We start from the raw sequence: 21,386 nt of genomic DNA on the forward strand, positions 1-21,386 counted from the left end.
ACAATCATGACAAATAAAGTATACAAAGTGAACATAAAATACTTGACATGCTACAAAGAATGACATGATTATGTGACATACGCCTTTGGTGCTCCCGAAATGCTGCACACGCATGTGCTCTAGCAAGGTGATAAACAAATTACCACCACACAAACCAAAAATATAGATGAAAACATAGCAATGACACACAATTAAGGATATTGTTAACAATGTAACATGTTCAATCATAAATCATGAGAAAAATAGATAACAAACTGATGCACCAAATACTATATTTCAAGAAGAATGAAGATAACATAACGATACTATAAGCATATGAATTGGCATGCATCAATTAAACATTGTTGGAAGTGATCATATATGAACTATATTATATGTCAATAACATAAATCATATGAACCATAAACAACATGTGGGAAAAAAAGAAAGCTTATACACAAAAATGGAAAATGAAATGATAGTACCTTACTTGTGAAATGATGAGGAATGCACTCTTATGAAGTACGCTTGTCAAGAGATGTTAGATAGACAGGATATATTCAATGTGCATTAACATAATATTTAGGCAAGTGTTGAGATGTCAAGAATTCCTAATTCTCGTCGAATGTTAAAGAAGGGTTCGGTCGCAAGTGGTTTTGTAAAAATATGGGCTAGTTGAGTTTTACTATCAACATGCTCAAAAACGACGTCGCCTTTTTCAACACGATCGTGTAGGAAGTCATGACGAATATCAATATGCTTAGTACTTGAATGTAGCACCGGGTTCTTATTTAGGTTAATGGAACTAGTGTTGTCACATAGAATATGAGTACCGACCTCAAAATCAAGTAATTTTGTTTAAGCCATAAAATTTGAGCACAACAACTACCGGCTACTACGTATTTTGCCTCAGTAGTTGACAAAGTAACTGAAACTTATTTCTTACTATGCCAACTAACTAAGGAATTTAAAAATATATGACAAGTCCCACTAGTGCTTTCCCTATCCGACTTGTAACCGAAAAAGTTGGAGTCGGTGTAACTAACTAAGCTACAATCACTCCCTTTGGAATACCAAAGCCCATAATTCGAAGTATCGTGAAGATACCTAAAAAATGTTGGATGGATTTGAGATGAGATTCCTTAGGGGCCGATTGATATCGGGCACACATACATACACTAAACATGATATTCGGCCTAGATGCATTGAGATATAAAAGAGAACCTATCATACCTCTATAATTCTTCACTTCCACATCCTTGCCATTTTTGTTCCTTTCCAAGTTACCGTTCGTAGCCATCGGAGTGTCAATCGACTTTCCATCAACCATGCCAAATCTCTTTAACAATTCCTCGTAATACTTGGTTTGAAAACAAATGTGCCTTCATTTAGTTGTTTGATTTGCAGACCTAAGAAGTAATTTATCTCTCTCATAAGGCTCATTCCAAACTCTCCCTGCATAAGCTTAGAAAATTCTTTGACAAGTTGCATATTAGTAGATCCAAATATAATGTCATCAACATATACTTGTACAAGAAGAGTATCATCTCCATGGCGCTTAATAAAAAGAGTAGTGTCAACCTTTCCCCTTAAGTACCCTTGAATAATCAAAAAAAATCTTAGTCGCTCATACCAAGCCCTAAGTGATTTTTTGAGACCGTACAAAGTGAGTTTTAATTTGAAAACGTGATTGGGATGCTTTTGATTTTCAAAACCGGGAGGTTGAACAACATACACCTCTTCATTAATATAACCATTTAGAAATGCATTTTTGATATCCATTTGAAATATTTTGAAGTTCTTAGAGCAAGCAAAGGCAAGAAGAAGACGTATGGCCTCAAGTCGGGTGACCGGAGCATAAGTATCCTCATAGTCAATACCCTTTTCGTGGTTATACCCTTGAGTGACTAACCGGGCCTTATTCTAGGTTATCACTCCATTTTCGTTAAGCTTGTTCCTTAAAATCCATCTTGTGCCTATTACTTGATGATGTTTTAGACGTGGGACAAGGTCCCAAACATCATTCCTTTTAAATTGATTTAGTTCATCTTGCATTGCCATGAGCCAATGCTCATCAAGTAATGCATAATTAGAATTTTTAGGCTCAATTTGTGAAACAAAAGCGAAGTGATAACAAAAGTTACTTATCTTAGAGTGTGTTGTCACGCCTCTTGTGATATCTCTAAGAACATTGTCAATAGGGTGATCTTTGGATTTTCTCCAAGACAAAGGAAGGTTGTGTATTGCACCTGGACTCTCCTCCTTTTCCTCTTTATGATCATCATCTTCAACTTTCTCATTTTCATCCGTTTAAGGTTGATCAATCCCTTCATTGGCTTCATTGAGAATATCATGCAAAGACACACCTATATCATGAAAAAACATACCCTTCCCAACATATTTTTAAAAAGAATCATCAAAAGAAACATGAACGGACTCTTCAACAATAAGTAACCTCTTGTTATAGACCCTATATGCCTTGCTAGATTGTGAGTATCTGAGGAAGATTCCCTTATCGGCTCTAGCATAGAATTTACCTAGATTGTTCTTTCCATTGTTTTAAAATAAAACATTTACATCCAAAGACATGAAGGTGAGAAACATTAGGTTTTCTACCTCTAAGTAGTTCATAGGGGGTTTTGTTTAGAATAGGACGTATCAATATCCTATTCGAAACATAACATGTCGTGCTAATAGCATCGACCCAGAAGTACTTTGGTAAATTTCCTTCATTAAGCATCGTCCTCCCTAACTCCTCTAAAACTCGAATTTTACACTCCACAACCCCATTTTGTTGTGGAGTTCTAAGAGCCGAGAAGTTATGCTCAATACCATGTTTCTCACAATATTTTTGAAAAATAAGATTTTTAAACTCTCCTCCATGATCACTTTGAATGGAAACAATTTTCAAATTCATTTTATTTTGGAACAATCTAGATAATTGTTTGAAAGTCGGGTAGGTTTCATCTTTACTAGACAAAAACATAACCCAACAAAATCTAGAATAATTATCAGCATAAAAAATCCATAATAGTTTCCACCTAAGCTTTTGGTCCTAGAAGGACCAAAGAGGTCCATATGAAGAAGTTCGAGAGGTCTAGATGTTGAAACAACATTTTTTGATTTAAAAGAGACCTTTGTTTTCTTCCCCATCTAACATGCTTCACATAGGTTTTTGTGAACTTCATTTTAGGAAGACCAATGACTAGATCCTTTGTGGTTACCTTATTTAGTAAGTCAAAGTTAATATGAGCTAAGCACCTATGCCAGAACCAAAAAATTTCACTCATGGGAGCAAGGCACTTAGTACCAACCAATGACACATCATCTAAGTTTAGCATAGAAGTATTATTGACTCTTCAGCCCTCAAACACACAAACCTTCTTCTCATTATGCTCAAATAAACAACAAGTATTAGTGAAAGTGACTTAAAAACCCTTGTCACAAAGTTGTCTAATGCTAAGAAGGTTGTGTTTAAGACCATCAACAACCATTACATCAGCGATAGTAGTAGATGAGGAATTACCTACACTACCTTTTCCAAGAATAGCTCCTTTGTTGTTATCTCCATAAGTGACGAATCCCTTTTTCTTTGGCACAAAATAAATGAAAAGCGATATGTCACCCATCATATGCCTTGAACATCCACTATCAAGATACGACATCTTTTGGTAGATTCAATACATTCAACCTGTAGAATTAAACAACAGAAATAGGTACCCAATTTTCATTGGGTCCTTGGAAGTGAGTGAAATCAAGGTTGCATTTAGGAAACCATTGAGAGACTCCTTTAGGAACTAACATCTTCCTAAATTTGCACTTTTCAATGGTATGACCCTTTTTGCAACAATAATGACAAGATATATTATGATGAGTTATGCTTTTACCATTAGAATCCTTTTTAAAAAATTTATACTTTTTCTATGAATGATTTAAATATCTTTCATACTTAGAAGGATCAATAGAAAATGCATGTTTAGGTTGTAAAGTTGTGTCTAATTTGACTTGAATAGCATTTATCTCTTTTTTCCAATTATGAAAAAACTCACAACCAAACGTAGAAGGTTATTCACACATATTCTTGTCACTTTGAATATCTATCATAGATCTCTTAATAACTTCCAACTTCCTTTCGAATTCTAATACTTTAGCTTTTAATTGCAAAAAGATCTTTCTGTGTGAAGCTAATTTCTTAAAAGCATTGAATGCTCCTCTATGAAGATTATCAAAAATGTCTTGTAATTGAGAATAATATAAATCACTAGTAAGCTCAAGTTTATAAGGACTTACTTGTTTCTTCTTCCTTCCATTAGCCATAAGATAAATTTGGGTCGATTCTACACTTGAAGTGGAACTTTTACCGCTTGAGGAGTCACTTGCACTCTCGTAAGCTACATAAGATCTTCTAGGTTTATTAGGTTTCTTGTGATGCCCTCTTTCTTAGTATTTCTTAATCATGAGACATTCCGGTCTATAGTGACTAATTTCACCATAATTATAACAAGAGCTTCTAAATTTACCTTTCATATTCTCACCATCTTTTGAATACTTGGACTCGCTTCTAAATTTTGCTAAGTTTCCTTCGGAGTGCTTGACCTTGTTCTTCCGAATATACAGTTGGTATCTATTGAAAAATAGCCCAACATCATTATCATTAGAGATCTTGTCATCCCTTTCTTCATACTCACTAAGCCCATTCTTTGAGGCCCTTTCTTCACCATCTTTTGAAGACTTGAAATCCCTTCTAAATTTTGCTAAGTTGCCTTCAGAGTGCTTAACCTTGTTCTTTCGAATATACCTTTCGTATATATTTACAAATAGCCCAACATCATCGTCATCAAAGATCTTGTCATCCCTTTCTTCATACTCACTAGGCCCATTCTTTGAGGACTTGAAACTAGAAGTCTTTAGAGCAATGAACTTCTTCTTTTCCACCTTGTCTTTACCTTTCTCTTTCTTCATCATATTTTCATATTCTTTTTCATGTTTTTCCAAGCAAGTGAGTTCTTGCTTGTCGCACCTCGAAAAAATGAGAACACGACCTAGCGAAGCGCGATCGCACGCTCGCATGATGGACTAAACAGAGTCGCCACCGAACTTTATTTATTCCTAAAAAGGAAAGGGAAATATCGATAAAACCCAAGAAAGAATGACAATGATTATGGTCGTAGTAACCAAATCAGGGTTCGGGAGTCGATTACGCAAGGGGAAGGTATTAACACCCCTCACGTCTGTTGTACTCAACGGCAACCGTTAGGTTAGTTGTGTGCGTTATTGTTAGCTGGGAATGTTAGGCTTCTCGAGTTATTATGTGGGAAAGAAAGAACAGAAAAGAGAAGAATGTTTTTGGATTTTGCAACGAAGGGGACTAATCCTAAGTTTTTTGTATTAATGGGCCTGACAAGATTTACAAATCCTGCTCCTACGTATTGTAAGACCCCAATTTTGACCCTAAGATCCCTCATGCAATTTCATCATATGCATTAGCATTGGGATCATACCTTGGCATCCTCCTTACCCCTCTTTCATTAGGTTTGTTTTGGGAGAGATCACCAAGCACCATGTGATTGTATCATACTTGTATTTTATCATTTTACTAACCAAAATACCAAAAATATGTCTTTGCATTTGCCTAACTCTTTTGTAGGTAGGACGTGATCACCTTGATTTATCAAGTCCACATCTAGGGTTTAAGACCCTCATTGCTAAGAGCACAACCAAGGAATGATCCACAAGAGCTCTAAGCATCATATATGAGTCCCAATGATCTCTACATGTTATTTTGATCAAGTATTCTTCAAGAGTTTGAAGTTGGTTTGCCTTGGAAACCCTAGTTCATATGGGTATCTTGTGTAACTTCTTCAACAAGCTTCCTCACCAATTGATCAACTTTCTCAAGGGACACTTCAAAATTCATCATCTTCTGCATATATTATCTACCATGAGCCTAAAAGGTCAAGAGAATTGCAAGTTAGCAAGTTGGTTGATGGTGGTTGGCCAGATGAATTCATCTGATCAAAACTGGGTCTCCCTAGACCCGATCTCCTAAACTTTTCATCACATGAGAATGATTCCAAGATAAAAGTTACTATAAATTACATTCCAAACAACTTTCATGTTGAGGTCTAGAGCTAATTTTTCTTGGAAAGTCATTTTCTATGTTGGAACATTATAGGTCATTTTGTCTAAAACCTAATTTGAAAGTCAACTTCCCAAGGCCTTAACGTGCTCAATTTTTATGAGATGAAAGATTTCCAAGTTTCACAATCAAATTCAAGATTACTAATTCAACTTTTATGTTTGGAGTAAAATCTAAATCAACTTTTATGAGCATGTGATATGAGGATACATTATAGGTCATTTTGGACCAATACCATTGAACAAGTGATTTTCCTCAACTTCAAAAATGCATAACTCACTCATTATAAATCCAAATGATGTCAAATTAGTTACCATTTAAGGTCTTTGAAATATCTACAACTTTGATGAAAACACTTTTCTCATTTGTAGCTCACATAAAAAGTTAAGTGGAATAATTGAATATGTGACTTGACACTTAGAAAAAATTTCAACATGTTGAAAATTCTAAACTCCCACCTCAAAATTCACCATGATATAAGTTCAAAATGGAAAAGTGTTCAACATAAGAGTTGTTCCTTTTGATCTAAGATTTCCAAAGAGTCCTAATTCATTCATTTTGGATTAAGTTTGATAGGTTTGTGCATGGTGTAAACAGGCATGTATCAGTTGGCAAGATTCATGATCCAAATGTCCAAATAACTTTGCCTTGCCATTCAAGCTTCACGCAGATCTCATTTCATTTGATTATGGACCTAAATGGATTGCTTCACGGGCCTCCACACGTCCATGCAAGCATGTGCATTGCATTACCAAATTTAGACAATTTTTCAAGTGTGCAAATAACATTTCTCTTGGCTATAAATAGAGGTATGATGCATCAATTCAAAGGACCCTTGCGCGCCATCTTTTTCTCCACACTTCAAAACCTCACATTTGAAAGGAAAACCTGAGAATTTTCATTTGAAAATTGAGTTTGAATCTCACTGTTTGGAGATTCAAAAACTCCAGGATCCAAAGCTTTGCATTGTTCTTAAGCCACTTCAACAAGCTCCATAAGCAAGATCAAGCACGAATTGAAGCAAGAGAGATCCATTTCTACACAGCATTGAAGGTAATTTTCTAGATTTTTCTTCTCTTCGATTCTCTCTTAATACTCATCAATTCTCTTGGACCCTTGGTTGTCTGAAGTCCTACCAATGTAGGAAAGAAGATTGAGTTGCTTTGAGGTCAAATCGAAGAAACTCAGTTGTCACACCTCAAAATTCAACTCCACGTATCTCTCTCTATATGTGGAGTTAGTTAAAATTGAGGTGATATTCGTGATCTACGCCATTTTATCTTTCAGATCCTGTCCTCCTTTTTCATTTTTATGATGGTGATGAGTGGACCAGTCCGGCCAAGGTCTCCTGAGAAGACGACCGGCGCTTTGCTCCGTCAATGATGTGGCGTGGTCCAGAGCCATTGATCTGATTTAAATTATTTTAATCATGAGCGGACATTGGGACTACCATCGGTACAACATATTGACTCAAGCGCATAATGGAACGCGCGCGCTCAACCACTTGATCTGCCACCTCAATTAATGAGGCAGATCAAGTGGTCCACATTTTTTTGATTATCTGATTTTATATTTTATTCCTTTGATTTTCATTAATTCATATTAATTTTAATATTGATCCAAAAAATATGAGAGTTTCACCAATTTTTTTTAAATAAAACCCTCTTTCATTTTCTGAATTAAAATTATTTTTTGGATCATTATTAATATTTTTCATGATTTAATTGATTTTGTGAATATTTTTAATTGTTTAAAAATACTTTTAAGTCTCCAAAATTCTGAAATTTTTTCTCCAAGGTCCTTTGACCTTGTTTAACCTATGATAAATCTCATGGCCATTTCTTTGGTGTTTTGATGAGGTTTTAGGAAATTGACCAACCATATTTAATTTAATGCATTATTTTTATTATGTTTAATTGTTTAAATTCCAAATTAATTGTGTATAGTCATTTTAATTGACTTTGTGAGTTTAACTTGTATTGTTGGGCCTTGGTCAAGGTTGATTTGACTTTGCTAGGTTAAGATCATTGGATTTAGGGGATTGATGGAATGTACATTCCATCTCCCAAAATGAATGAATGATCTTAATTTGGTAAAAGTCCTCCTTTGTCCAATTTGAGTTTGATCTATTTCCCCTCCCTCTTCATCTTATTCCTCTTCTTTATGCATTCATGTCATTGGAACTATGATATCTCAATATCCTAAGGCTAGTTGATTGCAAAATCAACATATGCATGGATGAGATTATGTCCCCCACTTTGCATATTATTTTTGTGTGTGGTCTGTTTCATGAGCATAATTCATCATACTATGTCTCTAACATGCATTAACACCAAAATTCTATTGCCTGGCCTCAAAATAGTTGTAACTTCTACATAAGTCCAATTACGATTGCTTAACATAGCGCTAAATTTTGACACAAAAGGCATAGCATTCTATTTAGTGAGATTGTAAGTCTCCCATCTCTCATGGTATTGTATGGAAACTTGGCCTTTTTTCCTTCCTTTGGAAGATGTCTTGGTTCAAGGATCCATGCTTGTGATAAGTGGGTTGAGTGTTCTCCAAAGAATGACTTAAACAAAAAGCAAAAGCAATACTAACTTCTAACTCATTAACAACTAAAATTTAATTTCAAGTCCTTTACTTTCAATGCAATTTAATTTTTAAGCTCTACTCATTTGCCATTATTCATACCATTCTAATTGTTTATATTAATGTCATTTTCACTTTGTCCACTTGGATCATATTTTGTGATATATTTTGTTTGTGTATAATTGTATTTGTTTGTGTGGTCTTTGACCATTAATGTACATTACAAGAACAAAAACCCTAAAAAATATCTTGTGTGGGCTGTTGGTTTGATTTGAGATAATTTTCCTTAGAATTTAGGCAATACTCCATATGAAAAGGACTTGGCCAATGCCAACTTTCATGTAACCAAGTGCTTGAGAATTGAAACTTCATCTGATACATCATTGAAGATCTATTTTGAGTTCATCTGCAACATGATCATTGTGAAGCTGTTACTTTGAACCTGTGATTTATGCATTGTGTAATTCATCTGCTACATGGGCAAATTTGAAGAAGATCATGGAGTTGCTAAGCTTGGATGTGGCTATCTTTATTTTATGACTTGCTCTTCAAGTTGATATGATATGCATTGTTTGTTGTTTGATTCTATTGTCCTAGGGAATTTGGGTTTCTATATGACATTCTTGTCTATTGGATTACAACTCATTGGTCAGATCTTTTCAACTCTTAACTTTTAAATTTATGTTTAGGATTAGTCTCTTCATCTTCTCCCCACTTCTTAAATTTAAAATCTCTCCCTCCTTTTAAAAACTTATTTATTTGTGCTTGTTTTCTAAACTTAGACCATATTGCAAATTAGAAACTTTGGCCTTATGCCATTGCATTTTCAAACTTCTTCTCATAATCAAACTTGTAAATAGACTTAACTATACTTAACCTAAAATTTTCAAAAAACGCCAAAAAGAACTAACTCATTCAAACCATTTTTAGGCCTTTGTACCTTTTAAACTTAAATTTTTGTTAAAAAAAAAGCAATGCATCCACTTTGAAATTTATACCACGAATTACGAGGTTTTGATCCCTCATTTTTATGTTGGTACGTAGGCATAAGTCCGAAGGTCTTGTCAAACACAAAAATATAATTAATGAATTCTTTTCTCATCTCCCCATTTTATTTTATTACAAACACCATTTGTACAAAAATACATATGCACACAAGAAAGGGCTCCCTACGAGTAACTAGGATACTTTGGATGCTAACACATTCCCTCTGTGTAACCAACCCCCTTACCTGTAATCTCTGGCATTTTATTAGTTTTGATTTAAAAACTTCTTATTCTTGGGTTTTGTTTGTACTTTTTCCCTTTTCCCTTGGAAACAATAAAAGCGCGGTGGCGACTCTTGTTATTTGATATCTTGCTTATCCATAGCTTGATGATCATGAACTTACCGCTACACGTATCTCCGGGGGCAATAGAGAATTCAAGGCTTACGTAGTTCTGGGTAGAAAATGTTTGTTTGTTGGTCGATTTTAGCCAAAGCTATATTGTATTAATCGATGAAAAACATTGTTTTACCCAAAATAGATGAGGAGCAGACTTATACATCGCGTTGAATGGATTTACAAATCAACATTCGGAAAAATGTCACTTATCTCAACTCAACAATTGTGATTGAAGCATTGATTCGCATCATCTTAAGACATAATATCTTTCGTTTATGAAAAGTTTTTCCTGATCAATCGCACGACGGCAAAAAAAAAGAGTTTGATTGGTTGAATGCATTTTTGGGCTTGAAAGACGAGTATTTATAACTTGCAAGCTCTTACAACTTGGGTCTAATACTTGGGACTACGTCTGGACCTTTCACCCAGGTAATCTTTTTCTTCCAATTTTATTAAGAAAAAGAAGTTTGAATGTTTACAAGTGTTTTTGAGGGAAAGACGAACACTTATGGCTTACAAGCTCTACAACTTGGGCCTAATACTCGGGACTACGTCTGTACCTTTCACCTAGGTAATCTTTTTCTTCCAATTTTATTAAGAAAAGAAGTTTGAATATTTACAAGTGTTTTTTAGGGAAAGACGAACACTTATGGCTTACAAGCTCTTACAACTTGGGCCTAATATTCGAAATTACGACTGGATATTTCATCCAGATAATCTTTTTCTTCCAACTTAGTTATGAAAATGGTTTGAATATTGAGGTGTTTTAAAGAGAAGACGAATACTTATGGCTTGCAAGCTCTTACAACTTGGACCTAATATTCGGGATTACTAGTGGATATTTCATCCAGGGTAATCTTTTTCTTCAGATTCTCTAATGAAAATGATTTGAAGTGATTTGAGGGTAATTGAAATGCAGACAAGTAAATGCGAGCATGCAAAAAGAAAATAGCTCATTGTAAGAAGGCTCAAGAGTAAGCCACGGGACCGAAAGTCAACCGAAATCGAGAGCAGACTGAATTTAGCTCTTAGCTAAATTAGAGTGGATTCATGTAAGAATCACTCTATAAGAAGTTGAACAACAATCTATGTGTCCAAGCGATTTTCAAAAGCTAAATTGAATTTTAACTCCAAGATCGCAACGACAAACAAAGCAACAACCAAACACATTACTATTATTACAGTTGTGTCACATTTTTCACATAAACTCAAAATAATCAAAAAATAAAAAGGTAAACACAACACACACGCATTACCCATAATGAATATGCATGGTTACATAATTGAAATAAAACTATAATAAAATAAAATATGAAAATAATATTAACAAAAATATATATATATATATATATATATATATATATATATATATATATATATATATATATATATATATATATATATATATATATATATATTAAAAACTTAAAACTAAGACTAAATATGTATATATCTAACTAAAACATTACAGTATATATAACTAAGCATGTATTATATATAAGTAAAACATAACATTATATATTATATAAAACTCATAAGAAACAAAATCATATAAAAACAAAAAAATTATTTATGTTTATATACTCAAATCGAAAAATATATAATTTAAAAAAAGATATATATTATATAAAAAACTAAAAAAAACAAAACTCTATATATAACAACAACAAAGATGAAAATATATATATATATATATATATATATATATATATATATATATATATATATATATATATATATATATATATAAAACTAAAAAAGAATTACTATATAACTTTAGAAAATTTGTATATATAAATCAAAACCAGTAATATATATGTTTCTTAAAACAAACAGTGTATAAAAAAATCAAATATAAAGTTACAAAATCAATATCCATATGTAAAAGGCAATATATATATATATATATATATATATATATATATATAACTTAAACAAAGTATTTATATATTAAAAAAAATAAAAGATAGTAAGTATAAGAAGCATATCTACGCATAAATAAAATCCCAAAATATATATATATATATATATATATATATATATATATATATATATATATATATATATATATATATATATATATATATATATATATATATATATATATATATATATATATATATTATATATATATATATATGAAGTTGAACACACACAAAAATTAAAATGTGGTATATATAGATATGAATGATGAGGTATTTTTATTGGGTTAAAAAAGATAATTGAGGGAGATATGAAGTAGGTGAATGTGAAGTGGAAGTATTATTTTTGTGAAGTGGAATAAGAGAAATATGTGGTAGTAGGTTTTGTGTGTAAAAAGTGGAAGGAAGAGTAGTGTGTATGATGTGTAGAAGGAAGAGTGGTGTGTATGATTTGTAGTGAAGATGAATATTATTGAGAGAAAATGAAATTGGATTTTAAAGGTGCAGTAGAGGTTATGCCATGTGAGTGTGGGTTACATGAAGAAAAAAATCGCTTCCAAAAACTGAGAGAGGGATTGGGCAGTTGAAATGGGGTGGCGCTTATTGGTGTGTGGTTGGTTTTCTCTTTCCCTTTCTTTCAGTAACATCTTATATATACAAATGAAAATAGGGTTTACTTATTTTAATAAAATTCCAATATTGCCCTCAATGAGTAAAAATAATGAAAAAAAATGAATTTTAAGAAAATAAATCAAATAAAAATAAATTAATCTAAATAATTAAAAGTAAGTCAAAAAAAAGCATAGACAATTCTATTTATTTTTTATGAACATGTTAATAAAAAGACTCAAAATGAATAAAAATCAGACGTAAAAGTGCTCGAAAAATTAAAATGAATGCACCAAAATGATCAGTGCGAAAAAAAGTTATTGGAAAAATACAACATTTTTTTTAATTTTGAAATAAATTTTGACCTGTTAAAGAGGCTCGAGCTGATCAAAAAATGACCGAAAAATTAGCTGAAAAATAAATCGAGCATACTAGATGTCTGGAAGCTTGATTGTAAAAAATTTCATCCACTGATTTGACGCACATCTGTCGATTAATTCAACCGGTTTGCCTGTAGATCCGAAAAAATATTTCGACTGATATTCTAGGCACTATGCGGTATGGAATGCATGGTATGCTATGTAGAGATGCAATAGCTATGATGAATGTATTGAATCAGCGATTCAGGGTCAAAATTGGGGTGTAACATTGCTCATGTTCTTCAAATTTACCAAACAAAATAGTAAGATCAAGTGTTTTAAGATCATTCACTTCTTTGATAACAGTGACTTTGGGTTGACACTCCCTATTAAGACATCTTAAAGCCTTGTTAGTAGCAATAACATTGGAGATAGGATTACCTAGAGCATTGAATCTATTAATAAGATGTGTGGATCTCTTTTTCATGTCGGAAATGGTTTCACCGTGTTTCATATGAAAAAGTTCAAACTCTTGGTTCAAAGTATTGATCCTAGCTTGTTTGACTTCATTAGTTCCCTCATTGGCATCTTCTAATGCATCCCACATAACCTTAGTGGTTTCATAATGAGAGAGATGATAATACTCATCAAGACCTAATGTGGATATGAGAATATTTTGTGCTTTCCAATCATGAGACCACAACTTCTTATCATTATCATTCCATTTATTTTCCGGTTTTGGTACGATAAAGAATTTATCATTGAACATTGTAATTTGATTAGGATCATTGGCAATGACGTTCCATAAACCCTTATTAATAGAGTTGATATGGATACACATACAATCTTCCCAATAGCCATAATTTTCTTCGGTGAAAATAAGTGCTCTATTATACGGCCCATTAGGTTCAGTAGCCATTATCTAATAAGCAAATCTTAAGACCGGAAACAATTGAAGCTCGTGATACCACTTGTTAGACGATAGACCTAGATCTAGAGGGGGGGGGGGGTGAATAGATCCCAAGTTAAAAAATTATTTGAAACTTTGATTTATAATTTTTTTAGCGTGGAAGAAGGTTTCAAATATTTCCTGGATTCAAAATCGTCTAACCGAACCTTCTATTGAAAAGCCCGAATATGCGTAATAGTACCAATAGAATTATAATAATTCACAAGTCAATCAACAACTATTAGGCACAACTAATTGAATACTCTACAATAGTAAAAATCTATCTCTAATGATATTCACACACAAAAAACTAAGTCAAGCAATTTGTCGAACACTTGGTGTGCAAAAAATAAAGTTTGGAATTTTATATGGTGTTTGTTGTTCTAAGAAATCCAATCCCAACCAAATGGTTAATGATCAATACAACAGACACAAGATTCAAAATGTAATCAAAATTATGATCCAAACTATATTGATCCGGTGATCAAAGCAATCGACAATTTGCTAGTAAAAAAATAAAAGAGAGAGAGAGAGAGAGTACGCAAGGATTTGATTAGGAAGTTCCCCAATCGACCTCTCTATAAGTACATTTTCCCTCAACTCAAATTCTAATTGAGATATTAATATAAATTCCATATGATCCATATCTCTTCTCCATTCTCTTCTCAACCTCATTCTATCTCTCACATCCATTCTTCACACACTCTTTCATAATAAACTCAAATACTTGATCCAAACATCAAATGCCTTTTTCAAAACCATTTTCATAACAAACTGGAATGCAAAAATGGGGTGTACGTGCTTGTACACAATATTCAAGTACTTGGGTTGTCGGTCGTACCTAGCTTGAGGACTCGACACTTGACTTCCCCCTTAAAACATCTAATGATTCAAACAAGTTAGATCTAGGTGCTATGAGGGAGAAAAAGGGTAGTTAGGACTCCATTGTCCTCTCGACTCCCAAGTGTTATGATTGTTTGTCGTACTTAGTCAAGGGTTAGATAATTGTCTCCCTTTAAGTTCCAATGGTTAGACTTGCCAAACACTTTTCACAATTCAAATCTCTTTTTTGGACGAAAAAGAGTGGTTAGGATAACATTATCCTCTCAACTCCCGAGTTTTTGGACTGTTGACTGTATCTAGCCAAGGGTATGATGCTTATCTCCGCACATAAAATCATTCCCAACAAATTAAATCATCTTTTTCCTCAGTGCACACTCTTCAAAACCCTTTCAAAAAGGACATGTTACTTCCGTTCTACCGTGAACAACACTTAAGCCTCCATGTGTGAGCAAGTAATGTTTAACTGCTAGAGTGTGATCCAAGCGCATCCACTTTACTGTAAACAAGCAAATACTTCCCGCTCTCATGATAGAGTATATAAGAAAGTGAACAGTAGCACGCGAATGTCAATACTGTTCAGTAAAAACAACCAAACAAATGTTCCATTTGTGAGCCGACATACGGAGCTCTGACTTCCTCATTGCACATATGAGGATACGTAGGCACAAGGGCACAAATCTTTGGCGAGCACACTAACTTAAAACTTATTTTCTCCTCTTATCTCACTCATTCATCTCATTCCTGATAGCAAGCAACATACAAATAAACACCATTTATACGCATTTGATACGAGAAAGTGGTTCCCATGGAGTATCATGGATGTGAGGGGTGCTAATACCTTCCTCTTGCATAACCAAATTCTGAATCTGCTCTTGGTTGTGGGGCCATTCTTCATTTGGGGTTTTATCGCTATTTTCCTTTTCCTTTGGAATAAATAAAATTCGGTGGCGACTCTGTAATTTTCACGGCACGATAATATTATCACCCCTCGCATCTGTTGTACTCAACGAGAACCTCTTAGTTAGATTTGTGATAAAGTGTTAGCTAATGCTAATCATTATCTTCTACTTACTAAGCAAGAAAAAGAAAGAAAGGAAAATGTTTTTTTTATTAAAAGGGGTGTTTTTTAACATTAATGTGTCTGGCAAGATTTCTCAATCTTGCTCCTACGTATCTTCGGGTGCTATGGAGAACTCAAGGATACATAGTTCTTGTAAGACCCCAATTTTAACCCTAAGATCCCTCATGCTACCTCATCATTTGCATTGGCTTTGGAATCACACCTTGGTATCCTCCTCCCCTCTCATTCATTGGTCTTGCATTGGGAGAGATCACCAAGCAAATTGGATTGTAACATAATTTATTTTCTTTTGTTTACTAACCAAAATATCAAAAATATGTCTGTGTAGCTTTGTTTCTTTTGTAGGTAGTGTGTGTGTCCACCTATGCCTCATCAAGCTCATATATAGGGTTTGAGACCCTTAATGCAAGGAGATCATTCAAGGAAAGGCTCACACTGGTTCTAATCATCATATATGAATCCCCATGTTCTTTAACTGTCATTTTGATCAAGAATTCATCAAGAGTTTGAAGCTTGTTTTCCTTGGAAGCCCTAATTCATCTAGGTATCTTGTGTAACTTCCTCAATACGTTTCTTCAACAATTGGTAAAATATTTCAAGGGATACTTCATTCTACATCATTTTATGCATATATGATCCTCCATGAGCCCCAAAAATCAAGATAACTTCAAGTTTGCAAGTTGGTTCAAAGAGGTTGATCAGAGAAAGTCAATTGGTCAAATCTAGGGTACCCTAGACCCTATATCCTACAATTTTTGTCATATGAAAATTATTCCAAGAGCAAAGTTACTCTTTATGACATTCCAAACAACTCTCGTGTTGACATCAAGAGCTAATTTTTCTTGGAAAGTCATTTTTTATGGTGAAAGATTATAGATCATTTTGTTTGTGACCTAGTTAGGAGATCAACTTCCAAGAACCATGACTTGCTCAATTTTTATCATATAAAGGTCATTAAAGTTTCATGATTAAATTCAAGATGTCTTCTCCAACTTTGCTTTTTTAAGAAATGTCAAATTCAACTTGCAAGGGCATGTGCCAAAAGGAAACATTATAGGTCATTTTGGGCCATCATCATTGAACAAGCAATTTCCCTCAACTTCTAAAATCCACAACTCCCTTATAAAATATTCAAATTGTGTCCAATTTGTGACCAAATTTAAGAGGAATGAAAGAGCTACAACTTTGGTGAAGGAACCATTTTCATTTTAAGCTCATAGCAAAAGTTATTCAAGGTAGAAGAAGTGGTCATTTGACTTTATACTTAGAAAATTTTCAACTATGTTTGATTTCTCCAACTTCCACCTTAAAATTAATCATGATCCAAGATGCAAATGAAAAAATGTTCAACAGAAAATTTGTTTCCCTTCATGTCACCTCTCCAAAGAGTCCAAGATCATGGCATTTGGAGTATTTTTCAAGGACTTGCGAATGGTTACGTTTCATGGTCCCATTTGGATGAATCACATAACCAATTCTCAAGTGCAATTGCATGGGCTCATGTTAAGCTTTCAGCATCATTCATACACAATTATGGACCTTTTCCAATCATTTCATGAGCCTATCACACGCCCATGCAAGCATGCACTAACATTTCTATTTTTGACATTTTTTTGGATTAGTGTAGAAATGAATCATGAAGCCTATATATATGTGCCCCCTTTCTTAGAAGAAGGGACCTTGCCTAAGCTTTGAACTGCAAACACCCTCACCTCCATTAAAGGATAATGTTGAAGGTTTTTATTTGAAAATCGAGTTTTAATTTCACTTCTGTTTTGAAGTTGAAACTCCAAGAGTCCAAGCCATTTGAGCTTCCATTTCACCTCCTGCAAACAAGTAGAAGCAAACCCAGCCATTTGAGATCGAGATCAAGTTTCTTCACTACAAATAGAAGGTGAATTTTGTGAAACTTTCTCTCTTTGATTCTATCTCAATTCTCCACTATTTCAAGTAAATTTTGGTTGGCTGAAGTTCTACCAATGTAGGAAACAAGATTGAGTTGCTTTGAGGTTAAATCGAAGCAACTTAGATCATGCACCTCAAATTTCAAGTCCATGTATCTTTCAATATACTTGGAATTGGGAGAAATTGAGGCCAGATTCGAGCTCCTGAGCATTTTTCCTTTAAAATAGTGTACTCACTTTTCATTTCGATACAAGTTAAGGGTGAACCAGTCTAGTGAGGTCCACCGGAGAAGATGACCGGAGCTAGGGCTCCGGTGCTGCACTGGAACGTCCCAGGCCATCTGATCACGATACCACGTTATAATCTTGGCCTTTGATTTGAAATTCCACTTGTGCAGCGCATTGACCTTGGTGTACCATGTTCCCTATGCGCGTGGCCATCAGATCTTCCACCTCAATTAATGATGGAGATCTGATGACCCTTGTTTTTTTTTATTCTATTTTCTCCTTTTCTGTTTAATCCTTTTATTTTATTTTATTTTATTCATAAAAATTTCATTTTTAATCCAAAAAATATGGGATTTTCACCAAAAATCTTTAAATATTTTCCTCTTCCATATTTTGAATTAAAATCATTTTTTGGATTAATTTTGATATTTTTCATGAATTAAATGATTTTTAACTTATTTTTAAATATTTTAAAATACTTCTGACTTTCCAAAAATTGTGAATTTTTTTGTCTAGGGTCCTTTGACCTTCTTTAACCTAAGATAAATCCAATGACCATTTATTTGATGATTTGAAGGGATTTGAGGTTTTTTCCATTTAAAATGCCTTTTAATTCATTTTAAAATTGATTTTTAATTGTTTAAAAAAATTGTTGAGCCATTTAATTGACCTTGCGATGTTTGACTTTCTGTTTGTCCTTGGTTATGGTTGATTTGATTTTAAAATTGATTTTAGGGGATTGATGAAATGTACATTTCATCTCCAAAAATGAATGGATAATATTGATCAAATGAAATTCCTCATATGATCAATTTAGGTTTCTACTTACCCTCCCCTTTTCATCTTCATTCATATTCTTTCCTAATCCATCATTGACCAATGATTACTCTAATGTCCAAATGCTAGTTGATTCATCAATGACCTTGTTTCAGATGAATCAACATGAGCCTGACTGAGATAGGTCCCTCCCTTTTTTTAGTGTGTGGTACGTTTTAGGAGTTTGGTTCTTTGTACCAAATCTGTAACATGCTTAACACCTATATTTTTATTGCACGATCTCAGATAGTTGTGACTTCTACATAAGTCCAATTACGATTGCTTAACATAGAGCTAAATTTGTCCCACAAGGCATTGCATTCTAGAAAGTGAGATTATAAGTCTCCTATTCTTCATGGCATTGTGTGAAAACTTAACCTTTTTTCCATTCATGAGAGCTAGTGGCATAGTTGTTGATTTATCCAAGTTGGAGCCTGTAGCGGGGTTTTCGTTACCTTTAGGTTTATTGACTAAACCAAAAGTAAACATACAATTCGAGTCGCCACCGCACTTTTATTTATCCAAAGGAAAGGCTAAAAAGAGAACAAAAGCCAAGTAAGACGTTTTATCAAATCAAAAACTAATAAAAATGTCAAAGATCTGGGTAAGGGGGTTGGTTATGAAATGGGAAGGTTTTACGCACCCAAAACATCCTTAGTACTCTAAGGGAACCTCTTTTTGCAAACATGTGTTGTAGGTTGGTATTTGTGAAAAGATTTGTGCAAAAGATTGAGGGGATGAGAAGAGAATAGATTATATTTACAAGTTTTGTTGTTTGAATGGATGAACCCATTGCCTACGTACCATCACAAAGGAGGATCAAAACCTCGTAGTTCGGGGTAAAAATCACAAAGATTGGTGAATTGATTTGATCAAAAGCCTTAAGATCTTTTGTTATCAAAGGGAGAAAACTCAACTTAAACCAACAATCCACCATGTGAGGAGAGCTTCAACATACTAGTGAGGGGTTAACCCTATAATAAATATGGAAGACTTATAATCCAATCACTAAGGATGAGGTGAGATTTACATCAACCACTATGATAACTCAAACCTATGACTAATGTTTTTGAAAAGGTTTTAACAAATGTGGCCATTGGAACCACAAAATCAACTTGAAGTGAGTTATATTTACAAATTAGATTTATTTACAAAAATGAAGTCAAAGTTGGATTAAGATTCATTCACAATGAGTGTTGATGAAAAGAGTTTGAAAAGTCAAAAGCATAAGGATTAGGTTTCTAATTTGAAACAATGTCAAAGTTTGAAAGAAAAGATTTTGGATTGGGTTAGAGGGGAGAGAAGAAGAGAAGGGCTAGTCCTAAAGCATACAAAGATACGAGAGAAGATAAAACCCTTGGAGTTCCTCTTCTTGAAATCATAGAGATGATTCAAGATGCTCCTTTCCTTTGGACTTAACACACACAAATAAGCAATCACATAATTTTGAGTTCAAGCTCCTAGGATCTCCATTTGGCTTGTCTCTCTTAACTTGGCTACTCATGACAATGGTCCACTTTACTATCTCAAGATGGAATCCCTATCACACAAGAGCAAACATCAAAAAGTTCACAACACAATAAGGGAAATGGACAAAGAATGAGTTTTGGAAAGAAAGTCCTTTGAAGTCAACTTTGAAATTTTAGCATTCTAAAGGCATGAGGCCTAGTTGCTCTTCAACAAATTTAGCATTCTAAAGGCATGAGGCCTAGTTGCTCTTGAACTCCTTTAAGCATAGGTATGTCCTAATTCTAAGTCCTTTCTCCTTTTTGCATTTGGTTCACATCAAAACAAAACACAAACAAAACAAGATAGCAATATATTTATATACAATAATGAGCTCAAATGAGCAAAAAGGAAAATGACATAAACATAAAGTATGTGCTCAAATGAGCAAAGTGAAAAGCAATATGAATAAATGAGCAAGAAATAAAGTGCATTAAAATAAAGGGCAAGAAATTAAATGCTCAAATTAAAGTTAGTAATTAGTATGGTTATGTTAGTTTGTCATAAGACAATGTAGCGTTATGTTAAGCAATCGTAAGTGGACTAATGTAGTAGTCACACCTATCTGAGGCCGGTCAATAAAACTATAGGCAAATAAACACAAGTTAGAGATCATGACTAGTAAGCCAAGCCCCAAAAACTTGCCATGCCAAAACAAAAAGGGAAAGGCCTTGTATGGACTTTAGATTTTTTGCTTGACCAAGAAGCAACCTATCTTGGACACAAAACAACTCACTTGATCTTGGATCAAGTTGAGTTTGGTTTGGATCAAAGAAGATTAAACCTCTCATTTGTCAAGACTAACCATAAGACATTAACTCATTGGCCAAAAATAAAATAAAGGGATGAAGATGAAATGAATGGAAAGAGAAATCAAGTATCAAACTCAATTAATCAAATGTGAACCAAGTCATCATCAATCAATGCCAAACAGAAGAGAAATGAAGATTACAAGTCAACAAGTCAACCATAATTTTTTGGTAATTTTTGAATTAAAATAAAAATGCAAAATAAAATGAACAAAATATGGTAAAACCTCAAATTTAATTCAAATCAACTTCAACAAGTCCAATTA

This window comes from Lathyrus oleraceus, chromosome 3 (assembly GCF_024323335.1).
Source record: "Lathyrus oleraceus cultivar Zhongwan6 chromosome 3, CAAS_Psat_ZW6_1.0, whole genome shotgun sequence".
Lineage (NCBI taxonomy): Eukaryota > Viridiplantae > Streptophyta > Magnoliopsida > Fabales > Fabaceae > Lathyrus > Lathyrus oleraceus.